This window comes from Bos javanicus, chromosome 7, assembly GCF_032452875.1.
Source record: "Bos javanicus breed banteng chromosome 7, ARS-OSU_banteng_1.0, whole genome shotgun sequence".
In the NCBI taxonomy this organism is placed as follows: domain Eukaryota; kingdom Metazoa; phylum Chordata; class Mammalia; order Artiodactyla; family Bovidae; genus Bos; species Bos javanicus.
Window position 1 is genome coordinate 90,797,632 of NC_083874.1, and position 27,590 is coordinate 90,825,221.

The 27,590-nt window shown below is 36.5% G+C and overlaps 1 long non-coding RNA gene across 1 annotated transcript in view; it reads left to right on the forward strand.

The window, feature by feature from the left end:
* The window catches only part of LOC133252064 (uncharacterized), a 46,822-nt gene extending 42,333 nt beyond the window's left edge, over positions 1–4,489 (forward strand). The window contains exon 3 of the long non-coding RNA XR_009737801.1: positions 4,412–4,489. This is a non-coding gene — a long non-coding RNA (uncharacterized LOC133252064). The remainder of the gene's footprint in view (positions 1–4,411) is intronic.
* Positions 4,490–27,590: the final 23,101 nt, after the last annotated feature.

The following is a 27,590-nucleotide window of genomic DNA, read 5'->3' on the forward strand; positions in this document are numbered from 1 at the left end:
TTCTCAGGATATATAGATTTTATTTAAATATAATATTCCAATGATTTGTGGTTTTCATTGTTACTATTAGATTTTAATTTGTCTTCAAAAATTATGAGTGCATTTTTGGATGGCTTTTAAAATACTATATTTTTCTTTAGCATTATACATTTAATTGAGGTGAGTCTAGGTTTTAACTTATTTTGAGACAATGATAATCTCAGTGGAGAAGGGACACATTATTGGGGACAAGAACTCACTGAGTTTCAAATGTGTGGGAACTATTTTACTTCTTAAGCTGGGTGATGAGTTTTATGTATCATATTTGGAGATATTAAATACACATGAAAATTTAAATTTAAGAGTGTCTCATTCTCTAAACCAGTCATGCTATAAAACTAGGTACATTATTATTTGTAACAATATTATACACTTATATTTTAACATAATATTCATTAATTTTATACTCCTCAACTGGAGTGTGAGCCTGGTTTATTCTACATTGCCTTGTTCATTTTTTAGACTCTTGGGCATGGAATTCTTCAATGAATAAGCTTCAGTCGATTTACTCATTAGAAAATGATATGAAATAATGCTAAGAATACAGTTTTTTCAGCTGAATCTCTACAGTATTTAATCTAGTTTCACGTTCTGAAAATTTTGAGTTGTTAATTATGCTTAGCCTTTTCATTTTGCATATTACTCGCTTGTTTCTTGCCTAGATTCTGACTTAATATACCTTTTCATATAAGCAACTCCCATCTTCAGAATGAATATGTCCTGCATAAAACCACATAAGACAAGTAAATAACATACTGTGGGGGCTAAGTACAATATCAGGTTAGTCTATTTCCTTCAAAGAGCCCTGGATCTAAGAGCCCTGCAGTTTTATAATTTGTTGAGGTACAAGACAGTTCTTAGCTGAGCTGACTCTTTAAAAAAGAAAGGAAAAAGAAGCTTTACTAAAACAAGTGCACACTTAACCCCCACCACAGCTTCATTTGCAGTGGTATTTAAACTACAATGGCATTTAGTGCAAATTTTCTATTTTCTCTTGTAAACCTTTGGAAAATGCTTTCCATTGTAACTTTTAAAATACTTTTAATAACAATAATATAAATTTTATCTACTATTAAGTCCAAAAGAAAATGGCAATGTTTATAAATAATTTTAATTTTTCCTTCTTGACAGTTATTGTCCTTCATGTATCTTGAGTTTATGACTTTCTGGAAAATCTTCTATTACCATTCCACCATTCTGCATATACTCTTTCTGTAGTCTTCCTCTCTTCCTAGAATTTTCTGATGAGTTTTGAACCTTTCTTTTCCTCCATGTCTCACAACCTCTCTCTCAACTAAATTTTCTCCATGTTGTATTTTTTTTTTTTAATTTCTTCAGATCTATCTTCTTCAACTTCTCAACTTCACATGTGGTAAGAGAACCTAAAGTTCTAATCCTGAGGTTATGTAGTAATGGATTGGCCAAAGTGTTCTGTAACATCTTACAGAAAACCCAAACAAACGTTTTGGTCAACCTAATGTCTGCCTATCGGCTGAAGAGTCCCTTTCTGAGCTGTTTTCTGCTAAAGCATGAGGTTTTAAATGTGTTTGTTTAAATATTATATTCCCATTCTGAATGTTAGTTTTTTCTGTTTTATGGTTTTACTGAAAATAAAGCTTATGTTCCCAATAAGCTTCATATAAACAAGAGAAGATTCATTATTCAAACCACACATAATTTAACTACCAAGAATATACAGACTGGCCAAAGGTGATGTTTCATCTGTGTTCTTTAAAAAAACAAAAAATTCCCCGGTATGGCCATCTTCAGGCAGGATTTTAAATTTGGGAGAAAAATAAAGGAAGGTATTTGGATTCTAACCTTTGCTACAGTCTGGCCGTGGGAACATTCCAAATATATTTTGGGGTCCTTTAAAATCATTTCACCAGGACTGAAATGCTTTCACTAAAGATGGACTTTGCATAAGAGTTTATTATTCAATCTAGGAGGTGATTTAGTTATTCTTCTAATATTAGTAATTTTTTGTAAACTGGAAGTAAGTGATGGAATTCGGGCAATAGGGTATATATATCTAAAGTTGACTGCTATCATTATTGCAAAGTTGCCAGTCTGTTCATTAGAGATTAGGGGAATATTCAGGAAATAAGATTATTGATTCTTCTAAGTACAGGGAGGATTTATAATAACAATGCGTTCTAATTCTTTATCTTCATCTGTAACATATTGCTAATATTTCTATTTGAAGTGATGAACAGGGCAGTCTTCTTGCTTTTATAAAGGCTCACTCTTTTCAAGGTTGTGCCAATTGTGCTAGTCAAAATGACAAATGCCACGTATTACTTTTCCTTTAACTCTCCCCCCATAAGCAATTCTGAGAAGAGAGAAAATCCTTCTGTGTCTCTGAGACTTTGCACGAGGTCCTCACTGTGGGAAATGTTCCTCTTTTCGTCACCATTCCTCAGCCTTACTCCCATAGCACCCCCAGGTTTTTACTCTGTCTTTGTAACTTGTGATTATCCTGTGGGATATAGTCTGTATATATTCAGTCTGAGATAGACAGATATTCTCTGAATTCTCTTAACACTGTATGCAGGGTACTGTATTATAATTATCTATTTATTTGAATGATTCTTTACTACTCTCTGATTATTAGATTAGGAGCTCATTGAAAGCAGAGATTTTCATCATCTCAGTTTTTCCAGTGCCCAGCATACTACAAATAAAGTAAACGAAGAAAAAAATACGATCTGGTTTAATTACTAGGTTTTAAATAAAGGGTTTATTATATTATAAAAATGATGTTTGAATACAGCTGCTATAGAGTTTCTACTATTCTCCTAAGAAGGACAGCATTTCATGACAGCTATGTTTAGCTAAGCAAAATCATTAGTCAATCTGAGTGTGAACACAGGAACAATTTGTTAATTTCCTTTCTCAGTTTACCTTCAGTCGTTTGTGTTATCCTTCAGTCACTAAGTTGTGTCCGACTGCAATCCCATGGACTGCAGCATATCAGGCACCCCCGTCCTTCACTATCTCCCAGAGTTTGCTCAGATCTTCAGTTACTGAAGATTGCACAAAATTTACTTGCTGACTTATATCAAAACCTTTTCATGGTAACAATGGTGGAATTATAAATACTTTATTCTCACTATGTATAAAATTTGGGAACTGAAGACTGATTCAGATCGAAGAATGCAGAAGTTTACTTTTGTTCTGACTCCCCTCTCAGTTATGAAAATCTTATCCTACTACTTTTTGGTCCAGAAAAACTGATATAAAAAACAAAAACTCAAGCCTTGGTTAACGAATTTATGGACATATTTGTATAATTTACATAAGTATATGTTTATTATCTGTCTTACAGAAATTCAGTTATGTCCTAACTGGAAATTTATGGAGGATAATTCTCATAAATTCAGTTTACACATTGCCTGGTCCAGCACCATGACAGATGTGTAATGCATGTTTTTTTATAATGATGTAAAAATGTTCAGTTGCAAAGGTGGGCTGTGGTCACATAATCTTCCTGTTCCCTGCTCAATGAATAATTCAAGTAGTAGCCTTCACATTCCCCATAAGATTGAGAAGATACACCTATTCCCAAGTCTTGTTTTCTATTATTGAGATGTAAGGAGCTACTGCAAATGCAGAGTCTCTGGGGCCTTGTTACAGGGGCCAGTTTCAAGTTTCTCTTGTGAACTCAAAAGGATATGTCAGGAGAAACTTTAGAATAGAATCCCTAGCGAAAGAGCAGGCATACTTTCAGGGGCAGTGTCTGTATTACATGGAGAGTGTGTATGTATTTTGCAAAATAGTGTATGTGTTGAGGGGTGTTCCTTCACTTGCTTTGTGTTTTATGAACATAGCCAGATACTGAAATCTCTCTAAGGATGTTATTTGAAAATATACAATCTTACATGGGGAAATATGGATACCATATTTTGAAATTATGTATCTTATATATGGTTATAATATGGTGCTACACCTTAATTAGATAGCTATAATTGACATATATGAGAATTTTAAATAGTTGTATGGTTATGTGAGGGGAGAAAATAAAAAAATAAAATGTAAACCTAAATGCAAACCTATATGTGATGTGGCTATCTGAGTGATTTTGTAACAATTATCCACTGGACAACAGCAAATGAGGCCATTCATTAGGTTTTGGAACCTGGGGAGAAGCTGTATGTAATGAAAAATGTTCTGCCTTGAATCAAAAATTTATATCTGTACATTATTGGAGCCTTCAAATTTCACTCCAAATATAACAATTATAACAAAATAAATTTTCTGTGTTTATAAAAGATATTAAATATTTCATGAGGGAAAATAGTGCTAAACTTTAGTAACAGATTTCCCATAATCAAGAAAAACAACTTACTGTGTTTTTTTTCCCCTGACCAAGGTTCTGATTTACTGAACCAACCACTTTCTACACTGCTAAGTTTCCTTTCGCAAGCATTGCCTGGAAAGAAAGTCCTAGGTGAGTAGTCTCAAAAATATTGCTTCATTTACAATTTTAAATGATATTTTCATAAGAAGTCTGTTGACAAAGACAGCCAAAACAGGAAAACAATAGAAAACTTTATGATGTATAAAATGAATTCTTCAGAAGAATTTGGTTTCGAAATGCCAAGGGTTATAAGTCAAATGTATGCAGCACATATTACTATTTATTACCTTGCATTGGCTGAAATTCATCTCTTCTGACAACCTTGGGTAAATCATGTTACATATTTCATAAAATATGAGTGCTGGTCCTTTTCTGAAGATGCCACTTAGTGTGTGAACTCACTGCCATTGGCTGCCTCCCAGTTGCTGTAAGCTCCCTTAAGACCACTACTTCTGCAGAGTCCTATGGCAGTTGAATCAGAGAAGAAAAGGTATTTATAGAAAACATATGCAAAAGGTTGATAGCTCGTCCAGTTTTTAGTGCACAGACTGACAGCTAAATACAAATTGAGAAATGTAAGTTTCACTTCAAGCAAATTTACTGGGTGAAAACCTCATTTTTTCATTTCATTTGAATACATTCACTGGCTTCTCAGAATATGCAACTTTATAGTGAGCATATTTTTTATTCTTGAAGGCTCATTATTTTACAGTGAGGTTACTGAACCTAGACCACGTAGAGCAGATTACCCAGCATAATATTAATCAAAATATACATGGCAAATGGGATTCCATACAGGCGTCTGTTTTTAACACAGAATAAAAAAGTGTGTTTAGCTCCTTTATTAAAAGGTATTATGGACAATTTATTTTTAAGCCATCTCTCTAAGACTGTTAACTGGCATATAATTTAATGTACTCTCAAGGAACTTGACTTTTACTGTTTCTTTCAAAACAATGAAATATAAAAGCACCTTGATATAAAGATGCCTTTGACCCTGAGAAAAGACTTAAATAGATAAGAATAAATTAAATAATATTTTAGATGCATGTAACAGTTACTCTGGATCTTGTAAAATATTTTCTGTTGCCATGTATGCCTTGATGGAAAAATGAGGACAGTTCTGTTTCTAAAGGCATAACTTTTGTTCTCTGAATAAACCGAATCAGCTTTGTAAGTTTTGCTTAAATCTGACAGAGTTGCCAAATGCCTAAATATTTCTAAACCAACAAATGAAAGGAGATCCTGTGAATTTTTATGAGAGAAATAAATTCTATTATGTCTGTTTAGGAAATTTGGGACAGTTTAGAGGGTACTGGATTTTATACTATCTTTATTCAGTTCAGTTCAGTTCAGTCGCTCAGTCATGTCCGACTCTTTGCGACCCCATGAATTGCAGCACGCCAGGCCTCCCTGTCCATCACCAACTCCCAGAGTTCACCCAAACCCACATCCATCAAGTCAGTGATACCATCCAGCCATCTCATCCTCTGTCGTCCCCTTTTCCTCCTGCCCCCAATCCCTCCCAGCATCACAGTCTTTTCCAATGAGTCAACTCTTCGCATGAGGTGGCCAAAGTACTGGAGTTTCAGCTTTAGCATCATTCCTTCCAAAGAAATCCCGGGGCTGATCTCCTTCAGAATGGACTGGTTGGATCTCCTTGCAGTCCAAGGGACTCTCAAGAGTCTTCTCCAACACCACAGTTTAAAAGCATCAATAGTATTTTCTTAATAGAGAAAAGGAAGCCAGTTCACTTCCACTGAAATATAGCCAGATAATTTAATACTAAATAGGCAATAGGGATAATGATAGGAGAAAAACACTAGGCTAAGATGTGTAAAACAAAACTAAACGTTGTGACATTTTTAATTGAGTAAATTTTTTGAATGCTAAGTGGCAACAAAACATAAATCATAAAGGTAATGCAAGAATGCATGCTCTTTTCAAAGAAGTGAAAATATTTGAGAATAATACTAGTAAGTGAAAAACAACAACAAAAGCAGCAGTAAAACCTTGGCATCACCCCTTATTCCTCTGGCAATAAGATTCCATGTCTTGCTCTAGGTACCCAACATAAATGATTTGGAAGGCATCCTAAAAACCTTTTCTATATATTTGCATAGTTATATATATTATTATTTATATCTATATATTGAATGTCCAGGAGATCTTCCCAACCCAGGGATTGAACCCCGGTCTCCCACATTGCAAGCAGATACATTACCATCTGAGCCACCAGGGAAGTCCATATATTATTATTTATATCTATATATTGAATGTGTATACATGCATGTTTACGTATATGTATTATACACTACATATGTTTGTACCTATGTATGGGCTTCCCAGGTGGTACTAGTGGTAAAGAACCTGGTTGCCAATTCAAGAGACATCAGAGATATGGGTTTGATCCCTGGGTTGGGAAGACCTCCCGGAGGAGAGCAGGGCCACCCACTCCAGTATTCTTGCCTGGAGAATCCCATGGACAGAGGAGCCTGGTGGGCTACAGTTCATAGGGTCACAAAGAGTCAGACGTGACTGAAGTGATAGCACAGCACACACGTGTGTGTGTATGTGTGTGTGTGTGTGTGTGTATATTCCACATATAATTTAAAAAATTTTTTCACTTGAAGTAAAATGAATCAATATTTTGGTATATGTGTCTTTTGTCGGCTTTTTCATACTGTTTTTAAGTGTGGCTAGCACAGACATTACTTTGCCAACAAAGGTCCGTCTAGTCAAGGCTATGGTTTTTCCTGTGGTCATGTATGGATGTGAGAGTTAGACTGTGAAGAAGGCTGAGCGCCGAAGAATTGATGTCTTTGAACTGTGGTTTTGGAGAAGACTCTTGAGTCCCTTGGACTGCAAGGAGATCCAACCTGTCCATTCTGAAGGAGATCAGCCCTGGGATTTCTTTGGAAGGAATGATGCTAAAGCTGAAACTCCAGTACTTTGGCCACCTCATGCAAAGAGCTGACTCATTGGAAAAGACTGTGATGCTGGGAGGGATTGGGGGCAGGAGGAGAAGGGGACGACAAAGGATGAGATGGCTGGATGGCATTACTGACTTGATGGACGTGAGTCTCAGTGAACTCCGGGAGTTGGTGATGGACAGGGAGGCCTGGCATGCTGCAGTTCATGGGGTCGCAAAGACTGAGCGACTGAACTGAACTGAACTGAGTACTAAGTATCTTAACCATTTCCCTACTGATAGACATTGGACTAATTTAAATTTTTGTTTACAAATGTAAAGAAATCTTTATGTCTCTGAGATAGATTTCTAAGTGATTGATTGATTTTCCTGGATATTCTAAAATTTTCTCTAAGCAGTTTATGCTTGTTTGTATCTCTTCCCCCAATGGTAAGAGAACTCCTCTCACATCCTCATCAACACTTTATATTATCAGCCTTTATTGATAATCTACTGGTAAAATTTTTCATTAATTTAACGTGCATTTCCATTACTACCAGTGAAACTGAGTATTTGTACCTGTTTATTGCATACACACAGACATACACAGACACACACTCTTACAAGGATTGTAATCTTAATCCCCCTGAAACAACTCATCCTGGTCGATTTTATTTTCTTTATTTTATGGAAAAGAAAACAGGGTGCAGAAGCATTATGCGGCTTGCCTCAGGAGTTCTGGTATGGTTCTGCAGGAGGGCTCTACCTCAAGGTCTTTTATAAACCTGCTATCAATGTGCCAGCTGGGGCTGCAGTCATCTCAAGGCTAGACTGGGGTAGACCGCTTTCAGGTTGGTGTCAGGATCCAGTTCTTCGGGGCCTGTCAGTGTTTTGCTGTATGGGTTTCACTACAAGTCAGCAACATGGCCTCCGACTTCCTTCAGAACCAGAGAGAGAATGATAGAGGCTGAGCAAACAGAAACTAGAGTCTTTTTGTAACTGATCTCAGAAGTGATAGATCTCAGAAGTCCATTACTTTTGCCGTATTCCATTCAACAGAAGTGAATGATTATGTCCAGTTCACAAAGTTAGGGCATTGTGCAGGGGATATACACCGGGAGGTAAGCCTCCTCAGGGTGTTAGAGGCTACCTCCCACAAATGCGGAGGATGATGGAGGCCTGCTTTACAGTTTTGAATTCTTCCCACAGAAGAACATGGTAGGATTCCTTAATGGAATAGTTTTAATTATTTTGTTATTGTGAATGTGTTTAGTCAGTCAGTCGTGTTTGACCCTTTGCAACCCAATGGACTGTAGCCCACCCGGCTCCTCCGTCCATGGGCATTCTCCAGGCAAGAAAACTGGAGTGGGTTGCCATGTCCTCCTCCAGGGGATCTTCCCAACCCAGGGATCGAACTGAGGCCTCCCATACTGCAGGCGGATTCTTTACCGTCTGAGTGAATGGGATTTTACAGATTTCTACTTGGAGGTGGCATTGCTGTTAAACAAAAGTTTCTCTCTCTGTGTATGAAACATTTATAAATTTTATTTTTATTTTACTTTTTGAATTCAATTAGCATTTTGATCTGCAAATAATAATGATTTAAGTTCATTTATTTTAATGAAGTATAACTGATTTACAATTTCATATTAGTTTCAGGTAGGTATTCTGCATAGTGGCTGAACATGTTTGCTGATTATACTCCACTTAAAATCATCACAAAATAATAGCTATATTTCCCTGTGCTGTACAGTACCTCCCTGTAGCCTATCCATTTTACACATAGTAGATTGTACCTCTCAGTCACCTATCCCCACCCTGCGTCTCTTCCATTCCCTCTGGTAAATATCAGTGTGTTCTCCATACTTGTGAGTCTCTTTCTGTTTTGCTATATTTATTTGTTTCATTTTTTAAGATTTCACATTAGTGAAATGTGATATTCTCCAGGTTCATCCATACTGCTCCAAATCTCAGCCACTAATTTTACAGCTGAGAAATAGTTCATTGTGTATATATTAATCTTCTTTACTCGTGTATCCATTAATGGAATAGTTTGCTTCTGATCTTTAGTATTACAAATAATGTTGCTATGAATATTGGGGTGCATGTATCTTTTTGAGTTAGTGTTTTCATTCTGTTAGACATATACCTAGGAGTGGAGTTGCTGGATTGTATGGAAGTTCTATTTTCACTTTTATGAGGAATCACCATACTTTTTTCCACAATGGCTTATATTCCCACCAACAGTGTGCCAGGGTTCCCTTTTCTCCACATCTTCACCAACATTTGTTATTTGTGCTCTTTTTGATGATAACCGTTTTGACAGGTGTGAAATGACACCTCATTCTGGCTTTAATTAGCATTTTCTAATAATTAGTGATGTTGAGCACATTTTTACATGCCTGTTCGCCATCTGTGTCTTCCATGGGAAAATGTCTATTCAGATCTTCTGCCCATTTTTAAATTGGTTGCCATTGTTGTTATTGAGTTGTGTAAGTTGTTTATGTAAGTTGAATGTTAACTCTTTGTTGGTTATATCTTTTGCTAATATTTTATCCTATTCTTTAGGTTGTCTTTTTGTTTTGTTGATGGATTCCTTTATGTAAAAAGCTTTTAAGTTTATTTGGTACCATTTATTTTTGCTTTTATTTATTTTGCCTTAGGAGACAGATTAAAAAATATTGCTATGATTTATGTCAAAGAATATTGTTCCTATATTTTCTTCCAGGAGTTTTATGGTTTCAGATTTTGCACTTAGATCTTTAATACATTTTGCATTTATTTTTCTATATGGTGTGAGGAAATATTCTAATTTCATTGTTTTATGTGTAGCTTTCTAGATTTCCCAGCACCACTTATTGAAGAGACTATATTTTCTCCATTATCTATTTCTGCTTCTTTTTTTGTAGATTGATTGACCATTAGTTCATGGGTTTATTTCTGGCTCTTTATTCTATTCCGTTGAGATATGTGTCTGTGCCGATACCATACTGAGTTGATTACTGTGACTTCGTTCTTTTTTTCTCAGTATTGCTTTAGCAATTCAGAAACTTTTGTGGTTCCATGCACATTTTAGAATTATTTGTTCTAGTTTTGTGAAAAATATCATTGGTATTTAATAGAAAGTGAAAGTGTTAGTCGCTTAGTCACGTCCAACTTTTGTGACCCCATGGACGTAGCCCTCCAGGCTCCTTTGTCCATGGGATTCTCCAGGCAAGAATACTAGCGCGGGTTACCATTTTCTCCTCCAGGGGATCTTCACAACCCAGGGATCGAACCCAGGTCTCCTGCATTGCAGGCAGACTGTTTACTGTCTGAGCCGCAAGCTTGGAATTTAGTAAGAATTGCATTAAATCTGTAGATTGCTTTTGTTAATATTTTAACAATATTAATTCCTCCAGTACAAGAGCTCAGGATATCTTTCCATTTCTTTGTATCATTTTTAATTTCCTCTATCAAGGTTTTGTAGTTTTCAGAAACTAGTTTTTTGCCCTGCTTAGACTTATTTCTAGGTGTTTAATTTCTTTTGATGCAATTTTAAAGAGGATTTTTTCCTACTTTCTCACAGTTCATTATTATTGTATAGAAAAGCAACAGATTTCTGTATGTTAAGCTTATATCCTGCAACTTTACTGAATTCATTTATTCCAATAGCCTTTGAGGGGGGCTTTAGTGGTCTCTGTATATAGTATTGTGTCATCTACATATAATGATAGTTTACTACTTCCCTTTCAATTTGGATGCTTTTATATCTTGTATGACTGCTATGGCTAGGACTTTCAACTATGTTAAATATCACTTCTAATGTATGTTAAATAGGCTGTGAGTTTGTCATAAATTGCCTTTATTATGATATGTTCCTTCTGTATCAACTTTGATGAGAGTTTTTTTTTTTTTTCCACAAATGAATGTTAAATTTTGTCAAATGCTCTTGCTGTGTCTATTGAGATGCTCATGCGTTTTATTCTTTCTTGTGTTAATACGGTATATCACATTGATTGGCTGACGTGAAATCATTCTTGCATCCCTAGGATAAATCTTACTTGATCATGGTGTGTGAACCTTTTATGTATTGTTGAATTTGGTTTGCTAGTATTTTGTTGAGAATTTTTCCCCTTTTTAAAAAAAATTTATTTTTTAATTGGAGGAAAATTGCTTTACAATGTTGTATTGGTTTCTGCCATATAAGAACACAAATCAGCTATAATTATACACATATGACCTCCCTCTTGAACTTCCCTCCCCTGTCCCCCTCCACCCCTCTAGGTCATCACAGAGCAGAACTTCCCGTGTTATATAGCAATTCCCACCAGCTCTCTATTTTACACATGGTAGTGTATATATGTCAAGGCTACTTTCTCCATTGTCCCACTCTCTCCTTACCCCACTGTATCCACAAGTCTGTCTCTGCATCTGTGTCTTCATTCCTCCCCTGCAAATAGGTTTATTAATACCATTTTCTAGATTCCATATATGTGCATTAATATACATTTTTTTTTCTCTTTCTGAATTACTTTACTCTGCATAACAGGTTCTAGGTACATCCATCTCACTCACCTACACAAAATCATTCATTTTATGGTTAAGCAATATTCCACTGTGTATATGTACCACATCTTCTTTATCCGTTCATCTGTCCGTGGATGTCTGGGTTGCTTCCATGTCCTAGCTATTGTAAATAGTGCTGCTATGAACGTTGGGGTACATGTGTCTTTTAGAATTGAGGTTTTCCCAGGGTATATGCCCAGTAGTGAAATTATTGGATCATAAGGCAGTTCTATTCCTAGTTTTTAAAGGAGTGTCCCTACTGTTCTCATAGTGGCTGTATCAATTTACATTTCCACCAACAGTGTAAGAGGGTTCCCTTTTCTCCACATCCTCTCCAGCATTGATTGATTGTAGATTTTTTGATGATGGCCATTCTGACAGGTGTGAGGTGATACCTCACTGTACTTTTGTTTTGCATTTCTCTAATATTTAGTGATGTTGAGCATCTTTTTGTGTGTTTATTGGCTATCTGTATATCTCCTTGGAGAAGCATCTGTTTAGGTCTTCTGCCCATTTTTTGATTGGGCTTTTGTTTACCTGATATTGAACTGTGTGAACTGCTTATATATTCTGGAGATTAATCCTTTGTCAGTTGTTTCATTTACAGTTATTTTATCCCATTTATTGAGAATTTTTGCATCTATATTCATCAGAGCTATTGACCTGTAATTTTCATTTGTTGTAGTTTCTTTGTTTGAATTTGGTATCACAGTAATGGTGACTTCATAGAATGCATTTGAGTTTCATCCTCTTCAATTTTTAAAACTAGTTTGAGAAGGAGAAATATCAATAACCTCAGATATGCAGATGACACCACCCTTATGGCAGAAAGTGAAGAGGAACTTAAGAGCCTCTTGATGAAGGTGAAAGAGGAGAGTTAAAAGCTGGCTTAAACTCAATATTCCAAAACCAAAGATCATGGCATCCAGTCCCATAACTTCATGGTAAAGAGATGGGAAGCAATGGAAACAGTGACAGACTTTATTTTCTTGGGCTCCAAAATAATTGCAGATGGTGACTGTGGCCATGAAATTAAAAGATGCTTGCTTCTTAGAAGAAAAGCTATGACTAACCTAGACAGCATATTAAAAAGCAGAGACATTGCTTTGCTGACAAAGGTCCATCTAGTCAAAGCTATGGTTTTTCCAGTAGTCCTGTATGGATGTAAGAGTTGGACCATAAAGAAGTGTGAGCACAGAAGAATTGATGCTTTTGAACTGTGGTGTTGGAGAAGACTCTTGAGAGTCCCTTGGACAGCAAGGAGGTCAAACAAGTCAATCCTGAAGGAAATCAATCCTGAATGTTCATTGGAAGGACTGATGCTGAAACTGAAGTTCCAACACTTTGGTCACTGGATGCAAAAAGCCTACTCATTGGGAAAGACCCTGATGCTGGGAAAGACTGAGGGCCAGAGAAGGGGGCAACAGAACATGAGATGATTGGATAGCATCACTGACTCAATGGACATGAGTCTGAGCAAACTCTGGGAGACAGTGAAGGACAGGGAAGCCTAACTCACTGCAGTCCTTGGGGTCACAAAGAGTCAGACACAACTTGGTGACTGAACAACAAAAAGATATATTAAAAAATATATATATAATATAATAACATAAATATATAGTGAATATATAAACAATATACAGTAAAATAATATAAACATTATATTATTTGAATGTCTAGTTTCAACACTAATGTACCAGATTTGCAAAGAAGCAGACAAGTATGGCCCATGCACAGGAAAAAATTTAATCAATAGAACCTGTTCTTGAGTAAGCCAAGATACTGTAGTTGAGAAAGATCTAAAATAACTATTATAAATATGTGAAAAGAACTAAAAGAAAGAGTGTCTAAAAATTAAAAGAAAGTAAGGTCTTCCCAGGTGGCAACAGTAGTAAAGAATCCACCTGCCAATGCAGGAGACACCAGAGATTCGGGTTTGATCCCTGGCTTGAGATCTTCTGAAGTAGGAAATGGCAACCTACTCCAGTGTTCTTGTCTGGAAAATTCCATGGACAGAGGAGTCTGGCAGGCTACAGTCTAGGGGGTCCACAAAACATCAAACATATCTAGCAACTGAGCACTCATGAGAATAATGTACCAATATATATACAATGTCTGTAAGGAGGTAAAATTTATTTTAAAAAGGACCAAATAGATAGTCAGAAATTGAAAGTACAATACCTAAAGTGAAAAATACAAAGTAGAGACTGAAGAGTAGATGTGTATTGTCAGAGGAAAAAAAAATCAGTAAACCTGAAAGCAGCTTAACTGAGATTATATGATCTGAAACAGAGAAAAAAAAAAGCAATGAAGAAAAATAACTAGAAAATTAGAGATATATAAGTCACCATCAATAATAAAAATATATATGTAATGAGAGTTGCAGAAGCCAAGGAGAGAGGTAAAGGATCAGAAACAATATTTAGAGATTAGGGTCAACAGTTTCCCAGATTTGATTAAAAGCTTGGGCTTCCCTTGTGGCTCAGCTGGTAAAGAATCCACCTGCAGTGTGGGAGGCCTGGGTTTGACCCCTGACTTGGAAAGATCCCTTGGTTAAGGGAAAGGCTACCCACTCCAATATTCTGGCCTAGAGAATTCTATGGACTGTATAGTCCATGGAGTTGCAAAGAGTCAGACATAACTGAGCAACTTTCACTTCACTTCACTTTAATCAATATATCCAAGAACTTCAAAGAGCTCCAAGTAGGATAGAGTTGTAGGTTCACATCTAAGCACATCATAAAAAAACCACTGAAACTAAAGGCAAAGAGAGGAATGTTGAATGCAGCAAGGGAAAAATGATTTATCACTTGAAATTATCCTCAATAAGATTAACATTAGGTTTCGCATCAAAAACCATTGTTGGCTAGAAAGCAGTGTGTGCATTTGTTCTCTGTAGTGTCCAACATTGAAATAACCTATTTCGGTGTTGAAGGAAAAAGACTGTTAACCAAGAATCCTGTATCCAACAAAACAGTCAGAAAATTAAGGAGAAATTAAAACATTCCCAGATAAACAAAAACTAAGATTATTTTCCATTAGAAGACTTGCTATACAAGAAATACTAAAGGGGTTCTTTAAGAAGAAATGAAAAAAATCTCAGGCACTTACTTGAATGAATATAAAAAAATAACGATCACAAAGAGGAAATGCAAATGGCAAACAGGCACATGCTCAACACCACTATTTATCAGGGAAATGCAAATCAAAACTACCTTGAGACAGCACTTCACCTGTCAGAATGGTATCATCAAAAAGAAGATAAATAACAATCACTGATGGAGATGAGGAGTAAAGGGAACTCTCCTACAGGGCTAGAGGGAATGTAAATTGATGCAGCCATTGTGGAAAACAATATACAGATTTGTCAAAAACCTAAAAATCGACTGTCATAAGACACAATTCCACTCCAGGGTATGTATCTGAAAAAAACAAAAGTCTTATTCAAAATGAAAAATGTACCCCAATGTTCATGGGAGCATTATTTATAATTGTCACGATATAGAAGCAACCTAAGTGTCCATCAACAGATGAATGGATAAAGAAGATGTGGTGTGATTATATATTTATCTATGATGAAATACTACTCAGCCATGGAAAAGAATGAAATTTTGCCATTGACATCAACATGGATGGATTTGGTAGGCATTATGCTAAGTGAAATAAGTCAGATAAAAGACGTATACTGTATGATATCACTTATATGTGAAATCTAAAAAAAAATGCATCCAACTAGAGACTAAAACAAAGAATAAGCAGCCTCCGTGTGTATGCCCAGCAGTGAGGAAACCAGAAGGGAAAGAGACACGTGTACCCCAATGTTCATCGCAGCACTGTTTATAATAGCCAGGACATGGAAGCAACCTAGATGTCCATCAGCAGATGAATGGCTAAGAAAGCTGTGGTACGTATACACAATGGAGTATTACTCAGCCATTAAAAAGAATACATTTGAATCAGTTTTAATGAGGTGGATGAAACTGGAGCCTATTATACAGAGTGAAGTAAGCCAGAAAGAAAAACACCAATACAGTATACTAATGCATATATATGGAATTTAGAAAGATGCTAACAATAACCCTGTGTACGAGACAGCAAAAGAGACACTGATGTATAGAACAGTCTTATGGATTCTGTTGCAGAGGGAGAGGATGGGAAGATTTGTGAGAATGGCATTGAAACATGTATAATATCATGTATGAAACGAGTTGCCAGTCCAGCTTCAATGCACGATACTGGATGCTTGGGGCTAGTACACTGGGACGACCCAGAGGGATGGTATAGGGAGGGAGGAGGGAGGAGGGTTCAGGATGGGGAACACATGTATACCTGTGGCAGATTCATTTTGATATTTGGCAAAACTAATACAATTTGTAAAGTTTAAAAATAAAATAAAATTAAAAAAAAAAAAAAAGAAGCAGCCTCACAGATATAGAGAATAAGCTAGTGGTTGCCAGTGGGGAGAGGGAAGGAAGGAGGGGCAGTATAAAGGTAGCGGATTAAAGAAAAAATTATTATGGATTATGTGAAATCATGTATGTCAAACTTTTGAAATCTGTGAAGCACTATAAAATTTAAAGAATCTTCCATTTAACTAGGAGAAAAGTTACCAAAAAAAGCACCAGTAATGGGACTAGATAAACCTAAACATTGGTAATCCTCTTCTTCTATTAATAATTAACATAAAAGACATCTTCACAAAGCATAATTTTAAAACTGTATTGATTATTCTGGACAGTGTGAGTTCCTGGCATTTCCATAGGAATTTTAGTATTAGTTTGTCAGTTCTGCAGAAAAGCTAGCTAGAATTTTAATATGAATTACTTTAAATCTGTAGACCAATTTGGAAAGTATTCCCTTTTTTACAATATTAAGTTTTTGGAATATGAGATGTCTTTCCATTTATTTAGGTTCTCTTTAACTTTCTCAACAGTATTTTATAGTTTTTAAGAGTACAAATTTTCTACTTTCATTATATTTACTTCTAAGCATTTTATTATGTTTATGCTATTATAAATGACTTGTGCTCTTAATTTTCTGTTGTATTGCTCATTCCTGCAACTGATTTTAAAATTTCTTTATAATAATATATTTATTCACTGCTAGGTATCTTGGATATTAAATTGGACTTTATTAATGGGAAAAATAGGTTGATTCAAGATTCTTATGTATATCTTGAATGATGATCCTATAATTTAGAAGTATTTTGGCCATGTCACCATTTTGAAAGAGATGCTGAGATAGATAACTATGCCAGTGTTTCAGTGCTAAAATACATTTTTATGAGGGTTGATACAGACTTTACCAGATGACCTCTTGGGTTTGAGGACAATGATATTGATAAAAATTCAAGTCATATTCTTATAAAATTCAGTTACTCATTTATGCCATTCTGTAATTCTATAAAGATGTTGTAAAGTGAACCATGAGAGCTTTGATATCATTTTCTAAAGTATATTTATGTGAGGTTTTATTTTAAAGCCTTGCTACCATAAAAATACAAAATGTGAAATCATTTAATATCTAAATAAATTGAACATACCATACATGTTTTTAGTTTCTCAAGCTAAACAATGGCAGCTGTCTGTTGAAATTAACTTTTATGCAGAAATAAAATTTATATTTGATTTTATTTGCGCAATTTGCTAAAATTATTTTTCAGGAAGTGTTATTTTGCATGAAAAATTATAATGAGAAAGCTGTAATTTTGTCAACAGTGTTTTTATGACTTATGTGGATAAAATAAAATTTCCAAGCATAAAAATTAAATGTATGCACATTTTATGTGCATGTGTTCATATGTCTGTCATCAGCTTCTGGAGAGATCTCAAATATCTACTAAGTTAGAAACAACTGATGTATCCGATGGGTTCAGTTAACTCAGTATAGGCTCCATGGATTAGTACATTCGTTTTTGAATTTCTGCTTTGTATTCTTTCTTTTCTATTTTACATCCAGCTGCTTTCCCAAAGTATACTTTCAAATATTTAAAATAATTTCCAAAGTAACATTGCCAATATTGAACTCCTGAATTATTCCCTCAAAAGTGTTTGTCCTGGTTTTCTCATTGCTCAGGAAAAAAAGCCTTAAGAGTCATCCTGCACACCTCTTGCTCTCATATCTTACATCCAATTTACCAGATAATTATTAGTTGTTGTACATTTATTGTCTAATTTAGTGCTAATATGAAGTAGATATTATTATCCTATTTTCAGTTAAATAGAAGATATTGATAATTATCTTCGCAAAGACACAGTTCTTACTACACCAGGCACTGTTGAACACTTTGAACTATTTTACTTATTGTAACCCAAATAATTCTCCTAATAACCATGTGTGGGAGGCTCAATTACTATATCCATTTTACAAGTGGGAAAATGAGGCACAGATTAAGTATAAGAATTTGTTGCCTTAATTCTTATAAATAATGTGTGTAGAAGCCAAATTTGAAACCTAAACATGGCACCCAAATGCAGTAAGTTCCTTTCAGCTGAAAGGAGGAAGTTTTAGGGAAACTTAAATGAAGTACTGCAGTAAATGTATAAAATTTTAGTTTTCCTCCCTTACCAGTATCCGACAGGCGTTTACCTGATACCCGACACGTGCCAGGCATTAATGCACAAAGATGGGCACAGCGTGCTTCTTGCACACAGGAAGATTATGATCTTGTTTGAGAGATCAGTGAAACATAAATAACTGAATATATTGTCATCACTAAATATATGAAACATATGGAGATGAGAGAGAGAGAGAAAAGCTGCAATAAATACTTGTGAAAGACAAATCACTATTTGTAAAATAGTAGTCAAGGTATTCATATATAAATGTAAGAAAGAATGTATTCTATTCTTACTCTCTGTTTTCAATGATCCAGTGGATGTTGGAAATTTGATCTCTGGTTCCTCAGCATTTTCTAAAACCAGCTTGAACATCTGGAAATTCACGGTTCACATATTGCTGAAGCCTGGCTTGGAGAATTTTGAGCATTACTTTACTAGCATGTGAGATGAGTGCAATTGTGCAGTAGTTTGAGCATTCTTTAGCATTGCCTTTCTTTGGGATTGGAATGAAAATGACCTTTTCCAGTCCTGTGGCCACTGCTAAGTTTTCCAAATTTGTTGGCATATTGAGTGCAGCACTTTCACAGCATCATCTTTCAGGATTTGAAATAGCTCCACTGGAATTCTATCACCTCCACTAGCTTTGTTCATAGTGATGCTTCCTAAGGCCCACTTGACTTCGCATTCCAGGATGTCTGGCTCTAGGTGAGTGATCACACCATCATGATTACCTGGGTAGTGAAGATCTTTTTTGTACAGTTCTTCTGTGTATTCTTGCCACCTCTTCTTAATATCTTCTGCTTCTGTTAGATCCCTACCATTTCTGTCCTTTCCTGAGTCCATCTTTGCATGAAATGTTCCCTTGGTATCTCTAATTTTCTTGAAGAGATCTCTAGTCTTTCCTATTCTGTTGTTTTCCTCTATTTCTTTGCATTAATCGCTGTGGAAGGCTTTCTTATCTCTCCTTGCTATTCTTTGGAACTCTGCATTCAGATGCGTATATTTCTTTTTCTCCTTTGCTTTTCACTTCCCTTCTTTTCACAGCTATTTGTAAGGCCTTCTCAGACAGCCAATTTGCTTTTTTGCATTTCTTTTTCTTGGGGATAGTCTTGGGGATCCCTGTCTCCTGTACAATGTCACGAACCTCCGTCCATAGTTCATCAGGCACTCTGTCTGTCAGATCTAGTCCCTAAAATCTATTTCTCATTTCCACTGTATAGTCATAGGGGATTTGATTTAGGTCATACCTGAATGGTCTAGTGGTTTTTTCCACTTTATTCAATTTCAGTCTGAATTTGGCAATAAGGAGTTCATGATCTGAGTCACAGTCAGCTCCAGGTCTTGTTTTTGCTGACTGTACAGAGCTTCTCCATCTTTGGCTGCAAAGAATATAGTCAATCTGATTTCAGTGTTGACCATCTGGTGATGTCCATGCGTAGAGTCTTCTCTTGTGTTGTTGGAAGAGGGTGTTTGCTATGACCAGTACGTTCTCTTGGCAGAACTCTATTAGGCTTTGCCTTGCTTCATTCTGTATTCCAAGGCCAAATTTGCCTGTTACTCCAGGTGTTTCTTGACTTCTTACTTTTGCATTCCAGTTCCCTATAATGAAAAGGACATCTTTTGGGGGTGTTAGTTCTAGAAGGTCTTGTAGGTCTTCATAGAACTGTTCAGCTTCTTCAGCGTTACTGGTCGGGGCATAGACTTGGATTACCGTGATAATGAGTCATTTACCTTGTAAATGAACACAGATCATTCTGTCATTTTTGAGAAATGATAGAAAAACATCTATTTCTGCTTTATTGACTATGCCAAAGCCTTTGACTGTGTGGATCACAATAAACTGTGGGAAATTCTGAAAGAGATGGGAATACCAGACCACCTGACCTGCTTCTTGAGAAACCTGTATGCAGGTCAGGAAGCAACAGTTAGAACTGGACATGGAACAACAGAGTGGTTCCAAATAGGAAAAGGAGTATGTCAAGGCTGTATATTGTTACCCTGCTTATTTAACTTATATGCAGACTACATCATGAGAAATGCTGGGCTGGAGGAAGCAAAAGCTGGGAATCAAGATTGCCAGGAGAAATATCAATAACCTCAGATATGCAGATGACACTGCCCTATGGCAGAAAGTGAAGAAGAACTAAAGAGCCTCTTGATGAAAGTGAAAGAGGAGAGTGGAAAAGTTGGCTTAAAGCTCAACATTCAGAAAACTAAGATCATGGCATCCAGTCCCATCACTTCATGGCAAATAGGTGGAGAAACAGTGGAAACAGTGGCTGACTTTATTTATCTGTGCTCCAAAATCACTGCAGATGGTGATTGCAGCCATGTAATTAAAAGACACTTACTCCTTGGAAGGAAAGTTATGACCAACCTAGATAGCATATTAAAGGGCAGAGACATTACTTTGTCAACAAAGGTCCATCTAGTCAAGGCTACGGAGAAGGCAATGGCACCCCACTGCAGTACTCTTGCCTGGAAAATCCCATGGACAGAGGAGCCTGGTGGGCTGTGGTCCATGGGGTCGCTAGGAGTCGGACACGACTGAGCGACTTCACTTTCACTTTTCACTTTCATGCATTGGAGAAGGAAATGGCAACCCACTCCAGTGTTCTTGCCTGGAGAGTCCCGGGGATGGTGGAGCCAGGTGGGCTGCCGTCTCTGGGGTCGCACAGAGTTGGACACGACTGAAGTGACTTAGCAGTCAAGGCTATGGTTTTTCCAGTGGTCATGTATGGGTGTGAGAGTTGGACTGTGAAGAAGGCTGAGCGCCAAAGAATTTATGCTTTTGGACTGTGGTGTTGGAGAAGACTCTTGAGAGTTCCTTGGACTGCAAGGAGATCCAACCAGTCCATTCTAAAGGAGATCAGTCCTGGGTGTTCATTGGAAGGACTGACGCTGAAGCTGAAACTCCAGTACTTTGACCACCTGATGCGAAGAGTTGACTCATTGGAAAAGACCCTGATGCTGGGAGAGATTGAAGGTGGGAGGAGAAGGGGACGACAGACGATAAGATGGTTGACGGCATCACCAACTCAATGGACATGGATCTGAGTGAACTCTGGGAGATAGCGATGGACAGGGAGGCCTAGCGTGCTGCGGTTCATGGGGTCACCAAGAATCTGACACGACTGAGCAACTGTACTGAACTGACTCTCTGTTTACACACCTCCCTGAGAGACTTCTAAGTTCAAGAAAAGTAAAGACTCTTCATGGTCTCAAAGTGCTCAGCTTTTAGGACCATTTAATTATCTTTTCTACTAAGAAACACAAAAATCACATCTACAAGGTATGATAGGAAATAAAATGAAAGTTCTGAAAGATGAATTCAGAACTCAAGAAAATATAACCTTAGATTTATTTATTTATTTATTTTCGTATGTGAATACATTGCATTTTTCTTATGTAAGCATTTGTCAGATAAAATCTAGGCTGTAAATTGTATAATTGGGACAGTATTACATGAGATGTTAAATATATTAGATGCAGTATTTAACCAAGGTCCTGCCTCTTTTTTTACTTCAAGAATTCTTATGCAGATAAAAGTTAACAATTGACAACGAGAGTTTGAAACATGGGTCTTAAATATTTATAGACACTAAAAAACCCAGTATTTTCCATTTTCAGCTATATCATGTTTATGGATTCTCAGATTATTTAACTTTTTGCTTCCTGCCTCTCTTTGTTTCTCTAGCTATCAAATATATAGTAGATAAAATAAGAGAAATTGTTCAAAATCTGTGGAAGGACGTTAATTTTAGCAGTAAGTAAATCTTGCTGCTTGAATACCTTTTTTTTTTTTTTTTTTTTTAAGGGGCAAGATTCTTGTAAAGATGTAAAAAAACAGTCTAGTAGAATAAAGTACATGTGCTTTCTATGTAAATTGCTAAGATGGAAAACATTTTATTTCATGGCATTAATGTCACAGGTCAGTCAAGAGTTTATTGCCTATCCAGAGGAAATTCTCTTTTCAATGACATATGTCATGACCTTCAACTTGTAGTAGTTGTAGAATGCTTAAGGTCAACTATTCTTACATTCAGAAAATCCAAATGATGTACATGACAAATGGTAGAGTATATTGTAAATGATTTCTTGGGCAAACACAGTAAAATATTGCGCTGTGGGCTGAAAGGTTGCTGACCCTGTGATATTATGTCTGACACTAATCATTATTTCCCAATTGAGCTATTTGAAAGGATAGTCAATATTTTGTTTGTTAGACTTCTCCTTTTAGTTTATATGAATTGGAAAGATGCTGCCCCTCCCTGTACCTCACCAAATGGAATATAGCTACTGAAATTTTATCAACCAAAGACAAATTGTAATGAAGGGCAGGATTTCTTTCTTTCTGTACAATTTTTCTTTCTTTTTGCTCTGATTTTAATTAGATTTTTTTCATTTTACTCAATGGAAAAAAATAGAAGCTTCACGTAAAATTAAAATTTCAGTGTTAATAGTTTACTATCTAGAAAGAAAAATCAATATTGAGCATGCATCCTTTATATACTATACACTGTACTGATTTTTTTTTGCTGTTTTCCTTAAATAACAGCCTCAATAGACAATGATTTAGAAATGATTTACCTGCCTTGTCTCTAAAATGTGCGTTTCTGAGTTCTCAAAAGCAACAATGGATTTTTTTTTTCTTCTCCAAAATTGACACATCTCACCTCTTGTCCCTTTTCTACAGCTGTCCTCCAGCAGTCCCACTGCTAATTAGTATTGCTCCCCAGAGATTTTTCTCATAACATACTGGATGAAGGGTGCTGTCCTGTTTCACTATATGACCCATTCATTATAGTACTTGTCTATTCTGTGTTTTGAGAGATTACAGCATCTAAGTACCAGATATGCATTCATTTGCTGCTCTTTTTGTATAAACCATGGCCTAATCATCTCTACACTAGAAATGCCTTAGAAATCACTGTTCACTTTTATTTTAGGCTGTCAAAGAGATTAAGAGAAAAAAGTACTACATGAGTTAATGTATTTGATTCCTAAATCCTCTGATTGGTAGGGATTGTAAGAGAGAACTTCCAGAACCTGTATCACTGCTTTACACAGCTTCTCATTTCATCCCATCCATGACTCTCATGGTTTATGGCACATAACCTAAAACAGTAAACTTGAGCCACTTAGAGAACATCTGTAACCTTGGAGAGGGAGACTCACTCTGAGACTAGTACATCTGGGACCACACACAGAAAGTATCCTAGGAGCAAAAACAAACAAAACCCCCTCAAAACTGCTATATTTTTTATTATGCAATATTTGTGTTTAGCCGTTGTCACTGTTATTATATCTCATTATTACATCTTTTCCCATGTTTATTACTACTGCTCTGCATATCACAGTTACTGTCTATCAAATATTTTTATTGCCCTAGAATTAACTTTATTCTGCCCCTATCTTTGAAGCAACAGAGGAAAGATTTTTCTATTTAAAAACTAGTGCTGAGATGACTCTAAAATAGAGTGTAACAAATTCAGAATGTGGGAGCAAGTATCATAAGAAGCTTTCCAGCCAACTTTGGCCTAAGAGCTACAAGAGATGTATATTATCACTGTGCCGATAGAGTGAAGTGAAGCATGTTCATGAGACTGTAACATAAGCTAAGTTAAATTAAAGGCATTCTTTCCTAGATAGGTGCACAAGAAAGGAACTCAAAATGTCTTGGTACTTTCTTAAGAAGAGCGATCCAAGAATAGAAATGGCACAGATAAAAGGCAACAACCAATCCTCATTACTGTTAAAGACACATAAGGATGTGTCACATTAGGAAGGCACTAGGGTGCCTTCCCTCCATTAGAGCATCATTCACCCTTGCAGGATGGTTTGAGAAGTAGTGCTCTTATTATTGTTGTTTAGTTGCTAAGTTGTGTCCAACTCTTTTACAACCCCATGGACTGTGACCTGCCAGGCTCCTCTGTTTATGGGATTTCCCAGGTAAGAATACTGGAGTGGGTTGCCTTTTTCTTCTCCAGGAGATCTTCCTGACCCCAGGGATCAAACTCATGTCTCCTGCTTAGCAGGCGGATTCTTTACCACTGAGTCATCTGAGGCATATTCCTCCCCTCAAAATCCTTTATTTTAATTGATTAATCCATTAGAATTGTTTTGAGTGATAAATTGAGACATTGATGATAATTTAGCAAATTGATGTGTAAGAAGCCATGATTGGGTTGTCATTATTTGGGGCAACCAAGAATGATTATCTTCTCAAGACTAGAGAGGATTTACGGAATAAAGAAGAATTAAAAGGTAACTAAGATGAAAGAGGTATATTCCTCAAAATTTGGCTTAGGACTAGACTTATCCATTCCTTCATCATTCAGTCAAAGAGAAAAGATATCCTCTCTCCCCATATATAAACAGAATAGGAAGAGTACAGTTTAAGCATTACTATGAACAAAGCTAGTGGAGGTGATAGAATTCCAGCTGAGCTATTTAAAATTCTAAAAGTTGATCCCGTTAATGTGCTGCACCCAATATGTCAGCAAATTTGGAAAACCTAGCATTGGCCACAGGACTGGAAATAGTCAGTTTTCATTCTAATCCCAAAGAAGGGCAATTCCAAAGAATGTTTAAACTAGTGTACAGTGGTGCTCATTTCACATGCTAGCAAGGTAATGCTCAAAATCCTTCAAGCTAAGCTTCAACAGAACATGAACTGAGAAATTCCAGATGTGCAAGCTGGGTTTAGAAAAGGCAGAGGAACCAAAGATCAAATTGTCAACATTCGTTGGATCAGAGAGAAAGCAAGGGAATTCAGAAAAACATCTACTTCTGCTTCACTGACTATGCAAAAGATATTGACTGTGTGAATCACAACAAACTGTGAAAAGTTCTTAAACAGATGAGAATACCAGACCACCTCATCTGTTTCCTGAGAAACCTGTATGCATATCAAGAAGCAACAGTTAGAACCAGACATGGAACAATGGACTAGTTCAAAATTGGAAAAGGAGTACCTCGAGTCTATATATTGTCACCCTGCTTATTTAACTTATTTGCAGAGTACATCATGCAAAATGCCAGGCTGGATGAATCACAAGCTGGAATCAAGATTGCCGGTAGAAATAACAACTTCAGATATGCAGATAATACCACTCTAGTTGCAGAAAATGAAGAGGAGCAAAAGAGTCTCTTGATGAAAGTGAAAGAGGAGTGTGAAAAATATGATTTAAAAGTCAATATTCAAAAAAATAAGATCATGGCATCTGGTCCCATGACTTCATGGCAAATAGAAGGGGAAAAAGTGGAAACAGTGACAGATTTTATTTTCTTGGGCTCCAAAAACACTGTGGATGTTTTTGGAGCCATGAAACTAGAAGATCCTTGCTCTTTGGAAGGAAAGCTATTACAAACCTAGACAGCATATTAAAAAACAGAGACATTACTTTGCCAACAAAGGTCCATCTAGTCAAAGATATGATTTTTCCAGTAGTCATGTATGGATGTGAGAGTTGGGCCATAAAGAAGAATGGAAGTGAAGAATTGATGCTTTCAAAATGTAGTATTTGAGAAGATTCTTCAGAGTCCATTGAACAGCAAAGAAGTCAAACCAGTCAATCTTAAAGAAAATCAACCCTAAATATTCATTGGAAGGACTAATGTTGAAGCTCTAATACTTTGGCCACCTGATGCAAAGAGCCAACTCCCTGGAAGAGACCCTGATGCTGGGAAAGACTGAGAGCAGGAGGAGAAGAGGGCGACAAAGGATGAGATGTTGGATGCATCACTGACTCAATGGACATGAGTTCGAGCAAAATCCAGGAGATGGTGAAGGACAGGGAACCCTGGCATGCTGCAGTCCATGGGGTCACAAAGAGTCCAATCGGACAAAACTTAGTGACTGAACAACAAAAACCATTTTTATTTTGCATATTTCTGCATCCATGTTATTACTTCTCAAGGTAGCTGAGTTTCAGTGGGTGCCTCAACACAAGGAAACCCTCAGATGCCCTCATCTATGGGAAATAATTTGTATTTTGTGAAAGCCATGCAAATAATAGTTCTTCCCGTTTCTTTTGGAACCAGGTATCTATGTGATAGATAGGTTGTTCTGAATTCCACATATTCTTGACCAATTCTTGTGTGAGAGAGCCTGACTGGAGAGTCTATTAGTGACTCTAGTACTTTTAAAGCCAGGAGACATTTCAAATTGCAGATAAGCAACACATTGTTCTTAATAGCTCAGTCATGTCCAACTCTTTGTGGCCTTATGGATTGTAGCTGGCCAGGCTCCTCTGTCTGTGGAATTCTCCAGGCAAGAATACTGGAGTGGGTAGCCATTCGCTTCTGCATGGGATCTTCCTGACCAAAGGACCACACCTGTTTCTCCTGCACTGCAGGAGGATTCTTTACCATCTGAGCCACCAGGGAAATTGCACAGATAGGCAAACAAGACCCGAGATTTTTAAGCTATTGCTGTCAGATCATAAAGCAATCATTTGATAAAGCTAGCAGTAACACCTGAAATACTTGGTTCTTTACCTTCAATATATATATTCACTGCTTCGTCAACCTCACTTGACCAAACATTCTCTTATTTAATTAAGCTCTGTTACAAATTACTGTTTTTTATGTACTAAAATGAAATAAGTCTTGAGATTTGTTTTTACATCTGTAAGAAATACTGTAATTATTTTTGTCTCTACTTCAAAGAAAGATCATCTGAGTCTTAAGGGAATTTTTCAGGCCACATCATACATCAAACTCTAAACTGTGAATTTCATAAAGAACTATAGATGTCTTAATTTCCATTATCATAGTATGAGTAATGAAACTGGTCAGAGAGGGGAATAATTTATGTACGTTAATAAGAAAGGGTAATATCAGGTTCTGAGTGGACCCTATGGTTCTGAATGCCAGTTTCATAGGCTCTATACTCCTGATTTTATTTAATCCAAGGAAAGTGCAGAGTCTTGATCAAGTTCAGTTCCTTTGAGTTTCACCCACACAGCGGTTAGAAAGAAGTAGAATCCAAGGATGCTGCAATATAGTACCTGTCCACTTGAATTAATCATTTTCAGAAAAGAAGACTAAAATACAGTTAAGAAGCAACAAGGGCAAAAGGGAGATTTACTGCTGATTGAAATGGACTAGTAATTCTTTGCTCATCCTCATAAAAATCATGCAGTGCAGCAGGAGAAAGAAATTAAAG